This window comes from Lagopus leucura, unplaced genomic scaffold (assembly GCF_019238085.1).
Source record: "Lagopus leucura isolate 7727_CA_CO unplaced genomic scaffold, USGS_WTPT01 Super-Scaffold_100016, whole genome shotgun sequence".
Lineage (NCBI taxonomy): Eukaryota > Metazoa > Chordata > Aves > Galliformes > Phasianidae > Lagopus > Lagopus leucura.
This window is the reverse complement of record NW_024962270.1, coordinates 6,454,504-6,472,449: the sequence shown is the minus strand read 5'-3', so window position 1 is coordinate 6,472,449 and position 17,946 is coordinate 6,454,504. Positions and strand designations below refer to the sequence as shown.

At 37.8% G+C, this 17,946-nt stretch overlaps 1 protein-coding gene across 4 annotated transcripts in view; it reads left to right on the top strand.

The window, feature by feature from the left end:
- Positions 1–17,946, top strand: part of DACH2 (dachshund family transcription factor 2) — a 262,986-nt gene that overhangs the window by 63,487 nt on the left and 181,553 nt on the right. Inside the window, exon 1 of one of the 4 annotated variants that reach the window (XM_042876478.1) lies at positions 1,077–1,131. The exons of the other annotated variants lie outside the window; for them this stretch is intronic. The gene's annotated coding sequence lies outside the window, so the exon portion shown is untranslated. Of the gene's footprint in view, positions 1–1,076; positions 1,132–17,946 lie in introns of those variants that run through there. 4 annotated transcript variants of the gene reach the window in all.

Genomic DNA, 17,946 nt, shown 5'->3' with positions numbered 1-17,946 from the left:
ATAAAAATGCAAAGAAGGTTTACCAGAATATCATCTCATTTGTTTTCATCAGGTTTTTATTGAGGACGAGTGGAAGTACCTAGGCCTACCAGTGGCAAACAAAATCCACCAGGCAGCATTAGAATATGATGGGGAGTTGCATGCTGCACGTTTTCATTAAGTGGTTCCTCTAAATTCTGTAGTTGTAGAGTACACCTAAACAAATCTTATGATCTCTGTATGCATTTAAATACAGTCTGAAAACTGATTCAGTTGCCTTACAAGCGATGTGTTTATTCAGATATTAAAGGGGACCTTGTGCAAAACATACTTCTTAACAAAATATTTTTTTAAAAAGAGTTAAATTTATCCATCGTTCCTGCTAAAACAATCTACAGTAAATATTTTAATTAAGTTTCTTAGGGAACACAATGAGCCATCTAGTCTCAAGTCACACTGACAGCACTAAAAGGCATTGCTCGATTTATGAGAGTAGTCTGTTTACCCAAGAATGTAGAAATTTCCCTTTCTAAATGGGACAGTCTTATCTTTATTATTCCAGTGCCTTTTAGTTTACAGTTCTGCTGCAAGCAATGTTTCAGGAGCTTATTTCAGGATTCTTAAATAAATGAACAGGCAAAATTAATGCTCAGTTCTAGCAATCTGCATTTTATATATTGTGTGATTGAAAGTAAGCCTCGCTGAGCAGCAGGATAGAGAAATGACGGTTGTACTTTGTTTATACAGAACTTGCATGATAACAGAAGGTAAATAGAGCTTCTGAAAATAAACCTTGTTTACAAATCTAGGTGATTTAAAAAACAAGAACCACAAAACAAAACCAACAACTACGTGTGAGAGTGGATGTAACTGTATGCTGCAGTTATTGAATGTGGGCAAGACCACTACCAACCTGCACGTGCTGTAGCCAGTGAATGTTTGTCTGTCTTGTGAATGGGAATAAAGCCAATTTTTTTATTGTGAAAAGCATTCCATTGCATAAACCAAGTAGTATAACGCTAATTACCTTGTCTGCATCCGGATGTCCACAGGAAATATCACTTCCATGCATTAATACAGGCACAGGGGCTTTGTCTGCAAAGGAGAACTTTTCAAGATGTCGTGTCAGTGGTAACTCGAAAAACAGCTGATGTGAGTTCAAGCACAGAGGCAAATTTACTTGCTAAGATAAAGTTCTACCGAGTATAACAGCTGGAGGGGGGTTAGAGTGGTGTGTACAGTTTCCATCTTAAGATAAAAATCTGATAAGGAAAACAGCTGATGTAAGTTAAAACAGAGTGTACTATTTATATGCTAAAAATAACATTCGGAATGCTTTTGTGTTGAGTTATCTAGCTGTCTTGATCAGCAATTAATAATTTATTCCATCGTTCTTATTCTTTTTTTTATCAATGAGCCTTCGCTGGGGGAAAATGTATGGCAAGTTGGTAAGGTTCTGTGGTTCAGTAGACTTTCAGTCTTACAGTGAAAAGGTCTTTTTAAAAATTTTTTGTATTTTGTTTGCATTTGGGAGCTGCAGTACCTCTATAATCTGCAGCTGACATTTTAGTTAATGTGCTTTTCTTGGTTCTTGTTTTGTTTTCTTCTGCATGTGACTGCTTCCCTCTTCGGCCTCCTTCCTTCATCAAATAACTGATCGTTCTCTAGGGTGAGCCTTAAAAATAAGCTCCCTGAACCAAAGGGGTGGTTTCAGCTGCCTTAGGGACAGCCCATGGCCACCAAATGAGGAATTCAGCTAATAATTTACCTGTTACTGAATTATCTGCTTGTTGTGTTTATTGTTTTTATGTACAAGGTGCTCAGGTTTCCATGCAGTGCAGTGAGAAAAGAGTTGCTTTGTGGATTTTTTAGCTCTTCTGAAAAATTATGATTTTTGTCTGATGACTTGTTCTAGAGGCTTACTGTTATTTTGAAGTTGATGATAGGCCCAAGGTTTAAAGTATTCCAATTTCAACTCAGCATCTGAAGTGGGATTTGGAGAGTAAAAAATTGGTGATAACAGTGTGACTGGCTTTGGGAGGCTGAGATTTAACATCAGTTTATGCCCTTACATACATAGCACTTACTTAGGCTTTCGTATGGAAAAGCATTCACCTAACTTTTCAGTGTACTCATCAGTTTTGTGCCCGTTTATTCACTTTTTGAGATGAAAACCAACTGAGGAAAATGATTAAAGCATATTTGCCTAATTCAGAGGTGTTCTTTTTTTCCTCGAAGAGCTTTTGCTGCTAACGTGCATTTTGAATTTTCCCAGGCTCCTGACACAAGCGATGCTGGGTGTGCAGACATCCAGGCGTGCACCTCGGGCTCCGTGCAGCCCTGCGCCGTGCCTGCATGGCGGTGCGCAGCCTGCTGGCACCATCTCCCCCGTTCCAGCCTAACTTCAGATGTTTGTCTTTTTCTAATTAGTTACGTAGGCCATTCGCTGTGAAGTTCTCCTTCCCTTGTCCTCGCTGTCTTCAGCCAGACAATGGACACAAAGATACAGTAGAACTCGTTTTCTCATTATTGATTTCACGCACCAGCTGGCAGCTGTTTTAGCTTGTTCGTTTTTATAACCCTCTGGGCAACTTTTTAAAAGTACTTTTCTTTGACCATCTGCTAAATGCAATTGGTTTAATAATTAAAGACTTGCCATCCCTTTCCAGATAAATACAAATGCTGTTACTCGCAGCTGAGAGTTCAGCATTTCTGTTTTAAGCTTAGGTGGAATGTTTTCTTTTGGTGCTGGGAGTGATGCAGTCCTCCTTGCAGGCTCCTTGAAGGATTGCATCTCTCCTGTTAATATTTAAGATAACAAAATAAAGCCTCCTTTCTGCTGGAGGAGGGAGGCTGAGGCCAAGTTTTAGCAGGTTTTTTTTTTTTTTAAGGTTTGGATATTTCCAGTTCTTGTATTCCAGTTCTGATTCAGGAATAACTAAGAAGTGCTTAAATACTGTATTCTAGTCTGAACTGTGCATTGACTGCTCGTAATGAGGAAGAGAAGCAATTCGAGGGATTTTGCCAGTGGTGGATGCAACAGTACTGATAGCAGCAGCCTGTCCTGCCTGCAGCTGCTGGGTGGAGGCAGCCTGGGTTGGGCTGTGGCACAGCCTCGTCCATCGTGGGATGGAGCTGGGGAACTGCAAAAGCTTTGTAAGGTTTTTGGTGCATTCAGCGTTGTGTTCTTATTTTTTGATGAAGTGGCAGGGGAGTGAAATGTTAGCGTGCTACTTGGTGGGACTAACTTGATATAAGATTGTATGAGATATGTTAAAGCTATTTTATTTTTTTTTTTAAGAAGCAAATAATCAGTTTGTAAAAGCAAGAACAAAGATAATAGGACATTTAATGTGAGTTGTGTCCCTTGGAGCCCCTGGTTTTTCCATGTTATGTGCTTTATAGGCAGGATGTATAAAAAAGATTCAACCTCAGTTTGAACTCATCTTTATGCTGTGATTAGATCTAAACTTTCCCATGATTCCTTTAAAAAGGGCTGCTGAAAAATCCTTCTGTTTACCAAACAGTTTACCATTTGTTTCAGCTGTACCTCAAAGCTGACCTGTAGGATTACTCTCTTGAGAGGTGAAAAAGGGTAATTCATTTTTTATGTTCCTTTAATCTTGGAGTTCTTTCAAGACCTCGCTTAGCAGGAATCTGTGCATTTTATTTTGTCAAGGCATCATTTATTCACCAAACATCTTCTGTTGCACAATGTAAATTTCAAAACAATTTTGTAATCGTGGAAAAGCCCATCTGAATTTGGGAGGGTTTTTTTATACAATTGAATAAGACTCTTTCTTACAGAAATGAAAAAGGAAACAGTCACATGTTTTCTTAATAAGATGAAAGATATCTGTATTTGCTTTGAGATTTTTGTGTTTGTTTGTTTTAAGAATATTCCCATCTTTAATATTTTTGTACTTTACAAACATAATCTTGTTCCAGACAGCTGTGATCTCCGGTCTCCTCTAATTCCTAAAGTAGACAAGAACAAGTCAAATTTTCCAAAGTATCTGGCTAAATACTCCCTGAAATATAATTGAACTGAAAGTGAATGCTTACAGTAAAAGTTCAGATTGGAGTGCAAAGTTTGCATGAGAAATTCCTTTCTTGAACTTAATCCTGTGGTGGTTTTCATATGAAGCATTCTCATCATAGATTTCATGTTTGTAGTATTTTTTTAGATTGCAGCAAGTATGCACTAAGCTGTATAAATGCGCCGTGCTTTGGATAGGTATTTTTGCTTCAAACGACTCATCTTTCTGCTGCTTGTTCTAATGGACTGACTTCTTTCACAAGACTGTTAATTACAGACCTGTTGAACTATATATAGATGTGAAATGGTCAGAAGTGATGAATATCATTTCTTGTATTTATAGAGGTATCACATTTGAGAAAATTGGTGACAGCTGAATAAAGCACTCTAGGTCAAAATGATATTTCTGTTTAGCAGATTAGGGTTATTCTTCCCTAAATGCCCTAAGCATCTTAAAATGTTTTGCAGTGCTTTGTGTAGTTTCTTTGAAGTGTTCTTTTCCTGCGCTAAGTTTAGTTACAAATGAACTGTAGACAGACAAATGGCTCATAGGCCAAGGCAGGGAATTCAGGATCAGGCCGTGACCTTCGGCTCTGACGAGCACAGCTCTACGTGGGTACAAGTCCAGCCAAGTCCTGCAGATCCAATGACAATTGCAGGACCCACTGAATTTGCTGCGTTTTTAAATAGAGATTTCTTTGATGCTCTACAGTAATTTACTCAGGAGTGTGGGAGAAACCACTTGTCTGTCTCTGTCCTGCTGCCCCACAGCCCCCCGGGCAGCCCTGATCATCTTTGCTTTGTGATAAGGCCTCATCATACCTGCTTCGTGCCCAGCCTGGAGCAGTCAGCGCTGATCTATGCACAACACTGAATGCTTCCATGTTTCTGCAGTCTTGGTTTAAAAGTTTGGAAGAAAAGCCCTGAAAGCACAGCACCCTTTCATGCTTTTCACAGTGATGCTAAGTCATGACATGACATTGGTACCAACTGAGAACAAGAAAAGGATATTCCTGTTCCTAAGTCTTGCTTTTTCCCCTCATGACAAAGCATATCCAGTTTTATACTCCAAAGCAGCTTTTACAGTTGTTGGTTGTGCCATAGGGTTTATGACAGGCACATTTCTGCAGGATGTGGCTACAGACAGCTGTCTCCTTTTGAAAATGGACTTCTTGCTTTGAGGTGCGGTTTGAAATGAATGTTGGCATGTGTAGATTAATCCAGTTTGTCACATACATCAGTGTGGCAGTGAGTGTGTTTTTTTTCTGCCTTCCTCTTCAGCTTTTTCCCTTACAACAAAAATACAGGCTGAGTTTTCCTTAAGCTACAGCTATAGTTATTGTGTAATTACTTAATTGATCCCCTATGGGAAACGCCTCACATCTCTGCTGTAGAACTCTACATCATGGTTCAAAACAGAAATGTGGAAGGTTTCATTCTCCAACAAAATGTGTATTTTCTGTCCCATTCCATTGATTGCTTTCAGATGGTGAACCAGAAAGGATTTACATCCTACCACACTACTCTATAAAGACTGTCAGTAAAAGTAGAGTCTGCCTGCAAAAATTAGTCTTGGATAATTCCTGTGCTTTTAAAACTTGAATACAGACTCTTTGCTGAGTAAATCATTGATAATAGTAGAAGCAAAGACACTGAGGAATTTGGTATGTCTCGTTTAACTTGTTTTATCTCTAATAATAATGCTAATTCATGTAAGAAGGTTTTATCTTATCAATGACGTGGAAAGAATTCAGCTTATTAAGTGATTGTCTGGAATAGGCTTAATTTGCTTGCTTTGTTCATGTCTCTGTGTAGTACAACATACGATGTGTGTATTTGTTTTCATTCACGTGGAATGACTGATGTCTCAAATATATACAGAAAGTCAAACATCTTTTGCAGTTCTAATGAGTTGGATTTTTCAAAAACAAACCTCTAGCTTCTGGCATTTTTGCAAATAGTTTATGCTGATCTGAGTGAGATTTAAGTAGTGAAATAATTTTTGTAAGAAAGGGGAAAATAGAGATGTTGTGGAGGAAACATAGATGGTCAGTGCTCCTCTGCTGTGATCTTTTAATTACAGATACAATGTATTGAGGAGTTTGCTATGGATTTTTATCCCTAGTGCTGTGCAAGTAAGATGTTAACTGCAATTTCAAGTGTGTCTTTGAAGAACTCAACTCAAGCTAAGAACCCATTGCTTAGAGTAGTTTCTTTTAAAGGTATTGATACTGGACCGTGTGCCAGAAAACACGTGTTTATATCAGAACATGAACATGGTTTTTTCTAAGTAGTACAAGTTGTGGTGGATTGCTTCAGACAGTTTTGTGCAGGCTCAGGGCAATTAATACAGTCTGACTTCTCAAGGCTCTTTGAAAAAAAATCATGACCAAAACATTTTTGGGAAGAAATATAATTTATTTTGATAATCTTTTGGAATAGAAAGAGCAGCTTATTTGTTTGTAGTTTCATTGGCTGCATTCTGTAAACCAAAATGCCACCACCAACAATTAAAGCATAGAAGATTCTAAGCAATTTTATAAATAACTTTCTTGGTATGTTTGATGCTTCCATTGGAGTGGAGTGCATAATGGTAAGGATGAATAAAGAATCTGTAACTGGGAAAATAATTTCCTGATGATTCTTTCTATTTATTTGCAAGTTATGTCAAACGCAGCAAGATTTATAGGTGCCATTAGAAATCCATATTGATTTCCACAGTCAACTGGGACTTCACTTGAAAAGTCAATCCATAGTTGAATGAGTGTCCAAACCGTGTTCTAACTTGTATCGCTAATTTCAGTTTTTAAGCGAAGATGAACCTTTGAAAAGGAGAGTGAGGTAGGTTTGGAGTTGTAGTGCATAAAGATTCGTGCTTGCCGGTCAGCGCTGCTGCTTCATCTTGTGCCATTGCACCCTGAAGTGCCAGCCTGCCAGTGATTCTCCAGGTTTAGGTGTTGCTTTACTTTGTTCGGATGCTTTGGGTGTCCGTAGGAGGTGATCCTGCGCTCTGCCGCTGGGTGCGGTTGTTTCGGCACCGCGGTGCCTCCTGCAGCCTGGCGTGTTGGTCCCAGCCCTGAGGAGCTCAGCCTGCCGTGCGTGTGCTCTGAGCTGTGCAGCGGGCAGCCGGCACCGTGCCACAGCAGGAGCACCGTGGGGTTGATCAGTTGGTGACGTGTTCTGCTTGCATTATGGACAGCTTATGGGATAGCTGTGCCGATGCATTGTTCTGGTTTCATGTGCATCAGTAATAAATAAAGTACATTTTTTAAGAGGCGAGGATGTATTTGAATCTAATAAGTATCTTTGCCTGAATGAAGAAGTCTTGCACAGAACTCTTGATGGGTAACATTAGTCAAAAATGTGATAGATCAAATTGTTAACTATGAAAGGTGTTGTTAATGTAACGCTGAAGAGAATTCTTGTGGGGTAACTGAGCTAGAGGCAGAGAGAGTGCATTCATCTTGGTATGCTGACAAAACATCTGAGTAATGATGGCCATTACGTCTTTTGTCACAGGCGAAGGTATGAAAAAGAAAACAAGTTGAAGTGTGAGCCATTTAGGAAAATTGCCATTTGACATGTAAACCTTTCTGCCTTTGTGTTCGTTTTCATGTTATGGAATGAATTTGCATTTTAGAAGGAAGTTTGGTTTGCCTAGCAATTATGGGGAAAAAGGTGAATTTCAGTCTCTAGCTAATTAAAATTTATTGTTATTTTTTTCTGATCGTGTATTTGGTTTATTTTAGAAGGAATAAGCTGTTTTAACTCTGCTTGAAAAAAAAAAAAAAAACACATTAAACGATCTAATTTATTGACTGATTTATTTATTTTTGAAAAAGACTCAGCATCCTAACATCTGTATTGTGTTTATGTGGCTGTTTGTGCAAATAGATTTTAATTGAGCCTTCTGTTTTGTGAGAGGAGAGTGATTCTGAGATGCTCAGCATTTGCTCATTTTTTGCAAAATTAAGGGTAAATAAATTTGCTGATTTTTTTGCTGTTAGGTTGGTAGAAGACTTTGAACAAAAGTCAGACAAAGAGATTATACGCAGTACAATTTCAATGTTGATAGAAATTTATCAATATCCAGTCTTGCTGCTGCTTGTGTTGACAAGTGATTGCATATGTTTATCTATCCCATCACAGATGTTTTTGTTTACTGAATTGTGTTTATAAATCAAAGGGAAAATCTAGTCAAGTTTGTGCTACAGTGAATATTCATCTAAGAATTCTTAAGAGCGACAGATTAATTTATTATATTAGGCTCAATCCTGTCAGGTTCTTCTTAAGACATCTACGTTGGTCACAAAGTAGAGTACTTTGATATCTAGGAATGTGAGTCCTGACCATAGAGGGCCCCCCAGGAGAAAACCAGCCTTCTTGAATTCAGGGAAGAACAAAGCGGAACAGTCTTATACAACTCTGTTCCTATGTACTGCTGTCTATAGGATACCGGTTTTTTTTTTCTTTTTTTTTCTTCTTTTTTTTTTTTTTTTTTTTTTTGGAGAGAGTGTCCCTTCCAGTTTGAATTTCAGCTCTGTTCCAGGAAATATTCTAAATAAAGAACAGTGAAAACATTTGACTACTACAGATATCAGCAGGTGATTTTTTTTTTTAAACATTGGACCTGCAGTTAATTGAATTTGGATGTGCTACCAGATGTGAATGGACCCCCTATATTGTTTATATTGTGATAATATTGTTAATATATGGTTCTAATAGAAATGTGCCATATGGCCCAGCTGTGCCTTTACATGGCCTAGAATTGGGTGGCAGGTATCTTACTCTGTTGTTTGTATGGCTGTTGTCTTTTCAGTTGTATGGGGCGCAGGTTGTGGAAGACTGTGGTTCTGACTGAGGGTAAATATATATATATATGGATTTGTGAAAAAGCCAGTTTTTTTGGTTTTTTTTTTTTTTTTTTTTCCTGATACTTTTAAGTTTTCTTTTGGCTTTTCTGAACAAGTTACAGTCCAGGATGACACAGTAGACTGAAAAATACATCTGAGAATATTTAAATCTGATTATTAGAAAGTGACTTGTAATGAATAGTATGACTTCAGGGTTTAAAATGTGAATGCAGACTGCTTTGGGTAAGCATTGTACATGGAAACGTGCAGAAGCAGTGAAGCAGCTGAGGTTGTCAGGGGTGATGTTGTAGGGCTGAACAGCAGGGCAGGGGGTTGATGGAAGGAGCTAAACCCTCAGTCTGCTTTGGGGCAGGGTTTTAATGAGAAAAAGGAGAGCCAGGACATGCTTTGTGTGTAATCTTCACCTTGAATGAGAAATAAGCTAATATTGTAAGAGTAATGTTTAAAGTAGTTGAAGGAAGGAAAATATAAGGAATCACAGAAATACTTGAGTATTTCTCAAGCAGTAAAGAGACTGTGTAGACAGTGCAAGGCAGAATAGCAGTAAATATCCTTAATATGTTGTGCATGAAGGGGAACAGCAGCAGTTGAAATCTGTAGAAAGATAGGAAAATAAATTTGCTGAATTCAAGTCTTGAAATCACATTTCCATCCTCTTCCCTTTCTCTCCCTGAACACATTGCCACATTTTGCGTTTTTGGACCATGTGTTTGCAATGAGGAGCTCCTGGAGCTGAGCTGCCAAAGTTGTGTGGTGCTCTCTTGAAAGCCTGGAGTTGAGGCAGATCACTGCTGTGTTGTATGGAAGCTTGTCCCATACCACAGCTGCTTCTGCGGTATTTTCTATTTAGTCTCTGGTTTGACTGCTTCTGTGGTATCTTGTATTCACCTGAAGAGCAGGATTAAAGTGAAGAAGGTTGAAGTCTGCTCTGACAAATGGCCTTTCATGAAAAGAACAGCTATAACTAACCAAGACAGGAAACCCAAGAGAAATTGGATTTAGGGTGTAATCTTTTAAACTCAAAACTGATACCTGACAGTGCAGAGTAATGTGGTATGAATAATGTCAGTATTTGAGCTGCTTGTGTACATTAGGTGATATTTAGTGGAATTAAATTACTTTTAGAAATTGGAAAGTTTGGATTACTGAACTACTTGACAAAAAGGGCATTTTAAATTAATTATGAGGAACATAAACTGACTTAGTGCAAAACTAAAAGAGCATCTGAGAAATAAACAGCCGTGTGATTAGTGAATCTGGCAGCTAATGACAAATGGTGACAGAAGGAGTCTTGGAAGAACTGGGAGTCACTGAATTGACGAAAGTGTACAGAAAAAGATGCGGGAGGAGTATGAAACCTGGCTTTCCTTGATACTGTACCTTGGCTTTCATTTCTTCTACTCGGTTAAACACGTAATGGAGTTTCAAAGGGTGCTTAGGCTTGCTGGTGAGAAATAGCCTAGAGTTACAGTGGAATATGTTCTATTTATTTGTAGTCTGAGGGTCTGTTTGTACTGTTCAGACTATTTGGTTACGGTAGCTTCACAGATGTATATAACTGTCCGTATAATCATACAGGTGAATAAAGCAGTGGACCTACAGCGTTCAGTGAAGTCATTGAATTATAGTCTGCAAGAGACTCTTTCTGAATTGCTACGGTTGAAAAAAGAGATATTGAAAAGTTACTGTAAGCGAAGTGAAGAAAACTCAGGACTTTATGTTATTCTGTTATTTCTGTGGCTGAAAAATCAACTAATTGTTTGCTAAAAACGAATGAACTTCCAAGTGATCAGTTATCAATTACGGGACATTGATGGAATGACATTTGTAGCAGACAGTTCCAATATCGCAGTTATAAGATGACGTGGAAGAAGAAACTAGTGATGTGGAAACAAATCAGATGTGGTGAGGCACTTTGGAGGCATTTGGTCTGTCAGGTCACTCACGTATGCACATGAGCAGCATTCTGTTGTCGTATGAGGAGGAAATGAGGCAAATTACAGTAAAAACTACATTTGGCCAGGAAAGAATATGTAGCAAAATGGTCCAGATGGTTTCTCTTGACCCTGACAGCAAAATATGCTAACCAGATTAGAAAATTTGACATCAGTAGTATAGGAGGGACCATTGGCAGCAAAGCTTCTTTAGCTTGTGGAGAACATGGGGGAGAAGTGTTTTTCTTTAACGGCACAGTTTGGTGAGTCATTGTTTTGAGACGGCCAAAACCCACAACCAGCACTAACCTTGTAATACCAGTAATTAAATTATTATTGCATTAATGTGTTTGAACTGGACAGCCCAACCAACAGTCATTCTCTGGGAAGGAATTAGGTTTAATATAAACCTTTGTCCTGTGGGTAGGGGGTGGTGAAAGAGGGAACACTGCTGAAGCTGCTTGTATTGTGCAATGAACTAACTTGGTAAAGCTAGAAAACTGAGCAGCCTTTGGAATGTAGGTTGCTGTTTTAAAAGAAAAATCTTTCAGAAAAATCTTTGGTTAAATGTTGTACTTCTGCACTGCAGCTTGTTGTGTTGTAACTTCTCTAAACTGACCTTGCATTCTTCTGTCTCAGATTCTCATTGAATGTTTGTGGTAGTAACCACGGTGGGACTTGGTTGTATATGAGCATGGAATCATAGCATGGCTTTGGTTGGAAGGGATCTTGAAGCCCATCCATCGGCAACCCGCTGCCATGGGCTGGCTGCCCCCCATCGGCCTGGGCTGCCCAGGGCCCCATTCAACCTGGCCTCCAACACCTCCAGGGCTGGGGCACCCACAGCTCTCTGGGCAACCTGTTCCAGTGCCACCCTCCGAGTAAAGTGTCTTCCTAAAATCTGAATCTCCAGTCTTTTAGTTTAAAGCTAGTATAAAATTCCTCCTACTCCGATCACTAACTACCCACAGAAAAAAGTCGGTCTTCCTCCTGTTCTCACCCCTTTGAGTACTGGAAGTCTGCAGTGAAGTCTCTCCACAACCTTCTCTTCAGAATATGGATTCCTTAAGCTGTAAATTGTTGCCTATATACATATATATATATATTTTAAGAATTTTGAAGACGTAGGAGTTTACTTCTAACTGAATTAAAATCAGAAGGTGAGAAAGGAAATTTTATTTCAGGTAATTTTTTTCAGATGGTTTTTAAATTCAGTTTATATAAATGCTTGCATTCTAGTTTTCTGTTCTTCACAGCAATATGAAAAATTTTTAAAAGTTATACAACATTTAATATTTCTAGATTCTGTGGTATATGCAACACAGAAATCATTGCAAGTGCAACTCAAGTGAAGTTTACAGCATTTTTAGTTTAATTCACCTGGAAGTATCCTTCTGAAAATAAATTGAAGATAGCTTTGAAACATCAAGCCACGTGGTACCTCATTAGCCATAGTTATAGGGTAAAGCAAGACAGGTGGGTCTGCAAGTTGTTACAGCAAAGTAGCAGCTCCAGAAAGAGCTGAAGTAATTTGGATGTATTTCTAATTACAAACCTTTTGTAGGGGTTTGTGCAGTCAGTAAAATTGCTGAAAACACAGATGATATGTAAGAGAGGAAAAATAGGAAGAAAGGCACATTTATCAGTAATAGAGTAAGAATATTAGGAATATATGTGAGGGTTAGGAAATCTTCTGACCTCACTTAAGATATTGTTTTTGTTCTGGTTACCATATTGTTTAAAGATGTAACATTTGAAAAGGGGAATTTGATTGACCTTATGACTAAAGATAGGATCTCTGAAGGGAGGCTAAAATCATGAATTTCTATAACCTTTAAAGAGCAAAGGTTGAAAGGCATTTAATTGAAAAATATAAAATCTCCTGAATTATATATCAATATATAACTCTATTTCTTTTATATCAGAAATTATTATGAAAAGAGAACTATGTCAGTTGAGCAAGTAACTCAGCAACCTCTTGCACTTGCTTCTTTGTCCTTTTTCTTTTAAGCAGAGGGTTTAACAGACAAAAGAAGGAAGGCTTTTAGGGTTCTACTTTTCCTAGTTGACTGGTAAGTTTAGAAAAAAAAAATGTTTTAATGAACATCAGGGAAAAATCTGAAATTACTGTTCAATATTCTAACGATCTCATAGATTGTAAGGGGGGGTGTTGCAGCAACTCTTCTGAATGTGCCTTCAGTTATAATGTTGCTCAGCCTTTCGAAGGATGCCCACACAGTGGGGACAGAACAAAAAACTTCCAAGAGATGTGGAGTTTTTCTAAAAAGTTGCAGGATTTGGTTACGTAGATAATACCACCATGAGAAGTTACAGCTTTGTCATTTTGTCATGGCTGAGCAGCTTGGCTTTTACTTGATACCTAAATAAATTTATTTGGGGTTTGTAGATTCGTATCTGTAACTAGAGGAAACCCTCCAAATTGAGAAGGCTTGATGGATCTTAAAGATCTCTATTCTGTCATTGTTATGAAATGCTGATCATCAACACTGTGTGTGCATGTAAGTGTATTGTGTAAATGCCTGGCCGCATCAGAGATCAGCGGATAAGAAGAACATTTAATTCTGGTAAACCATCTGCAGCATGCATACATGGTCTTCACACGTAGGTTTCAAGATCACAGCTTATTAGTCTGGGTTCTGAGCCTTGCCTCCTTTGCTGCTCGTGTTGCAATACCCACATTGCCTGTCTGCTGAGTAAGACAGAATTTTTCATCTGAAAAAGCATTGGCAAATGAACCAGACTTGGTGGAAAGCTTTGCAGTGTTATCTTAGCATAAAACTCATCCGGAATTACCAAGATAGAGCAATCAATTGTCATGTAAACATGCTCTTAAAAAGAGATGATATAACTAGATCAGTCTTAAAATTATGCTATTCAAAAATTATTTGTCCAATCATATAATATTTTAGTTTTATTTAGATGCAAAAAAAGCATAAAAAGCAGTTTGGTAAAATCCAAGAATCATTGCAAACGGTTATAACTAAGAGCATAAGATAATTTTATGGCCTTGTGTTTATCATTTAAAGGTCTAGACTGAGAGTTTAAAATTTTTCATATGTAAGAAACATATTTTGTGATTTACCAAAGGAAACAACCTTGGTAAGATGCAGAGGTGCTGGTCAGTCTGCACCCATCTGTCACAGATATTCCAAGAACCATGTTTTAAAGTACTTACTGAAAACAAGAAACTGATAAAAGGGAGGCAGAAATGCTGTTGCTTTTTTAGTCTTTAGTTTTGACAGGCTTTGCTCAGCCACAGTGACACAAAAAAAAAAGAAAAAAAGAAAACCCACCTGAATGTACTTAGGTTTGCTGTCAACTTTTAGAAATGAAATCAATTTTCTAGGAAATGCGCAGCTCTGAGCAGATCACTTGGTATTTCCCTTTCTCTTTGATAAATGCTGTATCTTGTAGTCTCGATCCATTACAGTTTTGCCACTGACATTGCTGTTTAGATATAATAATTTAAACTCTTACATTTTCATTGTGCAGCTTTTAAGTGCTGGTCTGATGCAGTCCAGTGCTACACAATGGTCCCTCTTTCAGTATGCCACCAAATGAGTGAAATGCATGCTAAGAACATTAGGATATTTTTATTGTTTTGTACTTGTAAGTAACTGCCATTTTGAGAAAGATGTCTGATCACTTGGGCTGCTGTATTGATTGAATTGTGCTATTGAATAGGATCCATGAGAATGTTGAAGGTCCCATTAGGAAATACATATCTTGATTTATACTTGATGAGAGCTACATTGATCACATTCACATACTGAAACAATTATTGATGGAATCTATGATGAACAAGTCATTTTAGTTGTGATGAACATTGGCTTCTAGCAGACATTTGACAGTGAACCATGAGATTCTTTGTTGTTACAGCACATCTGAGAAAATCATTAGGCTTTTTGAAGCCTTTGCATGCTTGGTATAAGCATTATTTGCATTAAGAGTCTCTAGATTCCTTTCACATCATTTTTGGCTTTCTTGTAGGAGTACATCAACAACTTTTGTTATCAGTAGCTGCAGTATATTAATACTAATAGAGAAATAAATAACTCATTATCAGAATGTATTTTTGTGGACAATAGTGAAGTATTCTTAAGGAGAAGCAGAACTTATCTGAGCTGGTTAAAATGAGGTCATCATGTGATGAAGGCGAACAGCAGCAATTCTGTGAAAAAGCATTGGAAATATTTTCAGTTTTCAGTTCTGGGTACTGTATTCTTGCAGAAAATCAGAGAACAGATACCCTTCTAAGGTTATGTTAACTGAATTTAAATGTCTGTTAAAAATGTGTACTGCTACAATAAAGGAAGTTTTCATGTATTTTCCAGTGACAAAGCATTGCAAATTGGAGAGTTTAGCTGCCAATCTTAGAGTGAAATGAGATTTGCAAGAATTGTAAAGATCTGTAGAATTGGAGATAAAGAAAATTGCCTATTGATGTCTGCAGTGAAGTCAGTAAACACCTCTGGTTTGTCTGTGCAAACCACTGAAATGACTGTGTACTGTTCTAATGATGAACTGCTTATAGTTATTATATCCACCCCATGTCATTCCATGGAGTGTGAAGGGAACAAGCATGTATTTGGGTTATTTGAATGTTTGTTACTTCTGTCTGTGATCCAAAGCTATGCACACTGCTTCCAAGAGAAATAGGAACAAGTTGTGACCACCCTTAAACTACTTAAAAGACCAAGCTGGTAAATTCAGCAGTGCAGCAGCTAAAACTTGGCCATCAGAGCAATACACAGATGCTTACAGATCTGTATGGATTTGTGTAACAGCCTGAATAATGAGCGTGGATTTTTTTATTTAGGTTTAATGTTGTTTCAGTCACTGCAAATTCTTTTGTTTTTTCTGGTTTGGTTTATGATCTTCAAGTTACATTGGTTAGCTACATTTCTGGACTTACTGCCCTTCTTCTGACTTCCAACGTGTTTATGTATTTCCTATGTGATTCAGGAACAGAAATTGGAAAATCATTAAGTAGAGCTTAACAGTCTTAATGCTGGAAACTATTAAATTGACTTTGCCTCAGAAGTGGATCGGATTTAAAATAATAAAGAAAAGAAGTTAAAAGGTATTATTCAAACCCACCAGACTTTCTTATTAAAATGAGCTGTGTTGAGTCGTGATTTTCTGCCTTAGCATCACTTTCATTAGGCAACCACCAGGGATGTACTACATACGCAAGAATAAAATGAATGGAGCTGACTCACACTCACACAGATGCATTTGCAGAATGTAGTCCCTGAATAATTTAGAAATGCAGAATAGAAGCAGTTAAGAATCACAGCATAGTGGAGAAGTTCTGATTTTGTATATTATGACTTTAAGCTTGGGCCACTCCAGAATTTGAATATTTTCCTGGTTTTTATAGTTCTACAACAGAAGTTCTTTGAAAGAAGAACCTAAATCATATTGAAGAGTAGAAGATGGAGAAAGAGTTATCTATTTTTTTTCTGGAACCAGTAAAGCCTGCTTGCAAATCTTGTTTTAATGAGGATGTTGTGAAAAATGTACTGCTTTTAAAAAATTCATTAATTCAACTAAAATGAAAAGTGTTAAAAAACATACATGAAGACAAAGTAAAATTGATGATGTTGCTGATGTGATAAAATCAGTTAGAAAATTGAAGAATAAATTTAGTGATTCTCTACACTATTTAAGTAAGAGTAAACTCAGGGGAAGGAAAAATCAAGTAATGCAGTTCAAGAAATAGTGAGCTAGTGGGTGATGAGTGGCTGTAGAGGGTGAAAAGGAATATCATTAGATGTAACAGGATTTGGAAGCGAGTTTGAAGCTTTTTGAAAAGTAGAAACTGCTGTCAGTCCCAACTGTTGTGTTTGTAGAGCAACTTACTTGGCATAAAACGGATTTTGAATAACTCTAATGATGAGAGAACTGCCCCTGCTAGGAGGTTAACATTGCAGAGAATTAATCTTTAAATATCTTAATCCACTGGAAATGTAGATGCTAAATGCCATGAGAGTAGGTTTCTGTTGTATTGCAGAGAGCTGGGCAGACAGTGTAGAGGGGTATAATCTTAGTAGGACTTGCTTGTTTTCAGATGTCACATTTGTTCATTAACGTGTCATGCATCAGACAGTTTGAAGTGTATTAATACATCTTAGTTATACTTCTCCTGTAATATGAGGTCAGATATGAGGTCCCATGAGGTCAGATACAGACATTGGTGGGATGGCTGCAGCAGTCAGACCTTCCCACTGGTATCCCATGACATTTTGTTGCTGTGTGACAGCAGCAGTGGGGCAGTCTGACAGAATGGTGTCTGACATGGAAGTGCACCACAGAGCAGAGGTGTGTCATTGAATTCCTCTGTGCAGGAAAAAATGGCACCCGTTGACATTCATTGACTCTTGCTATAAACATTTATGGAGACCAAGCAGTGGATGTAGCAGTGTGAGCCAGGGGGTGGTGTGTTTCAGCAGTGGTGACAGTGGGTCACCTCCACTGGTGTGGATGTGTCTCAGTGTGGCCTGCAGGCACTTATTCTTCGTCACTGGTGAAAATGCACATCTCATGGTGCATTGAAAAGTAGTGTTTTGTAGCTGAGAATTGGCTCTTACAAACAGTGTTATTGTGCTCTTTGTTTCTGTTGTAATTACTGTGGAGATAAGTAGGAGGCATTACTTTCAGAGTGACATGCATATATGTTTTGTTTTTTTTAAAGACCTGTTTGTTTACCTGTCATAGCAGCATTTGTCAAATATTCCAAAATGAATCATTTTGGTGGGGCTCTGGAATACATTGGTGCAGATCTTCTGTGTGAGAAATGATCGTTTTGCTTTTTCTTTTTCCAAAGGAATCTTTACCTGCTCTTCCTTTGGTATACTCTTGCTTGTATAGGGTGAGCAGTGGGGAGTGACAACAGCTCTTATTTTGAGGGTGAGTTTTGGTGAAAGAATTGCAAGTTTTTGTGTGTTTTTCTGTGTCAGCTTTATTTAGTAACAATTTTTATCTTCTCTTTTGGGCTAGAGAAAGTGCCATCAATTCAAAAAAGAGGTTTAAATATTTTTTCTTCTGAATAGCCTAACAAATGTTTTGGAAACTGAAATTTGAAATGTCTGATGCC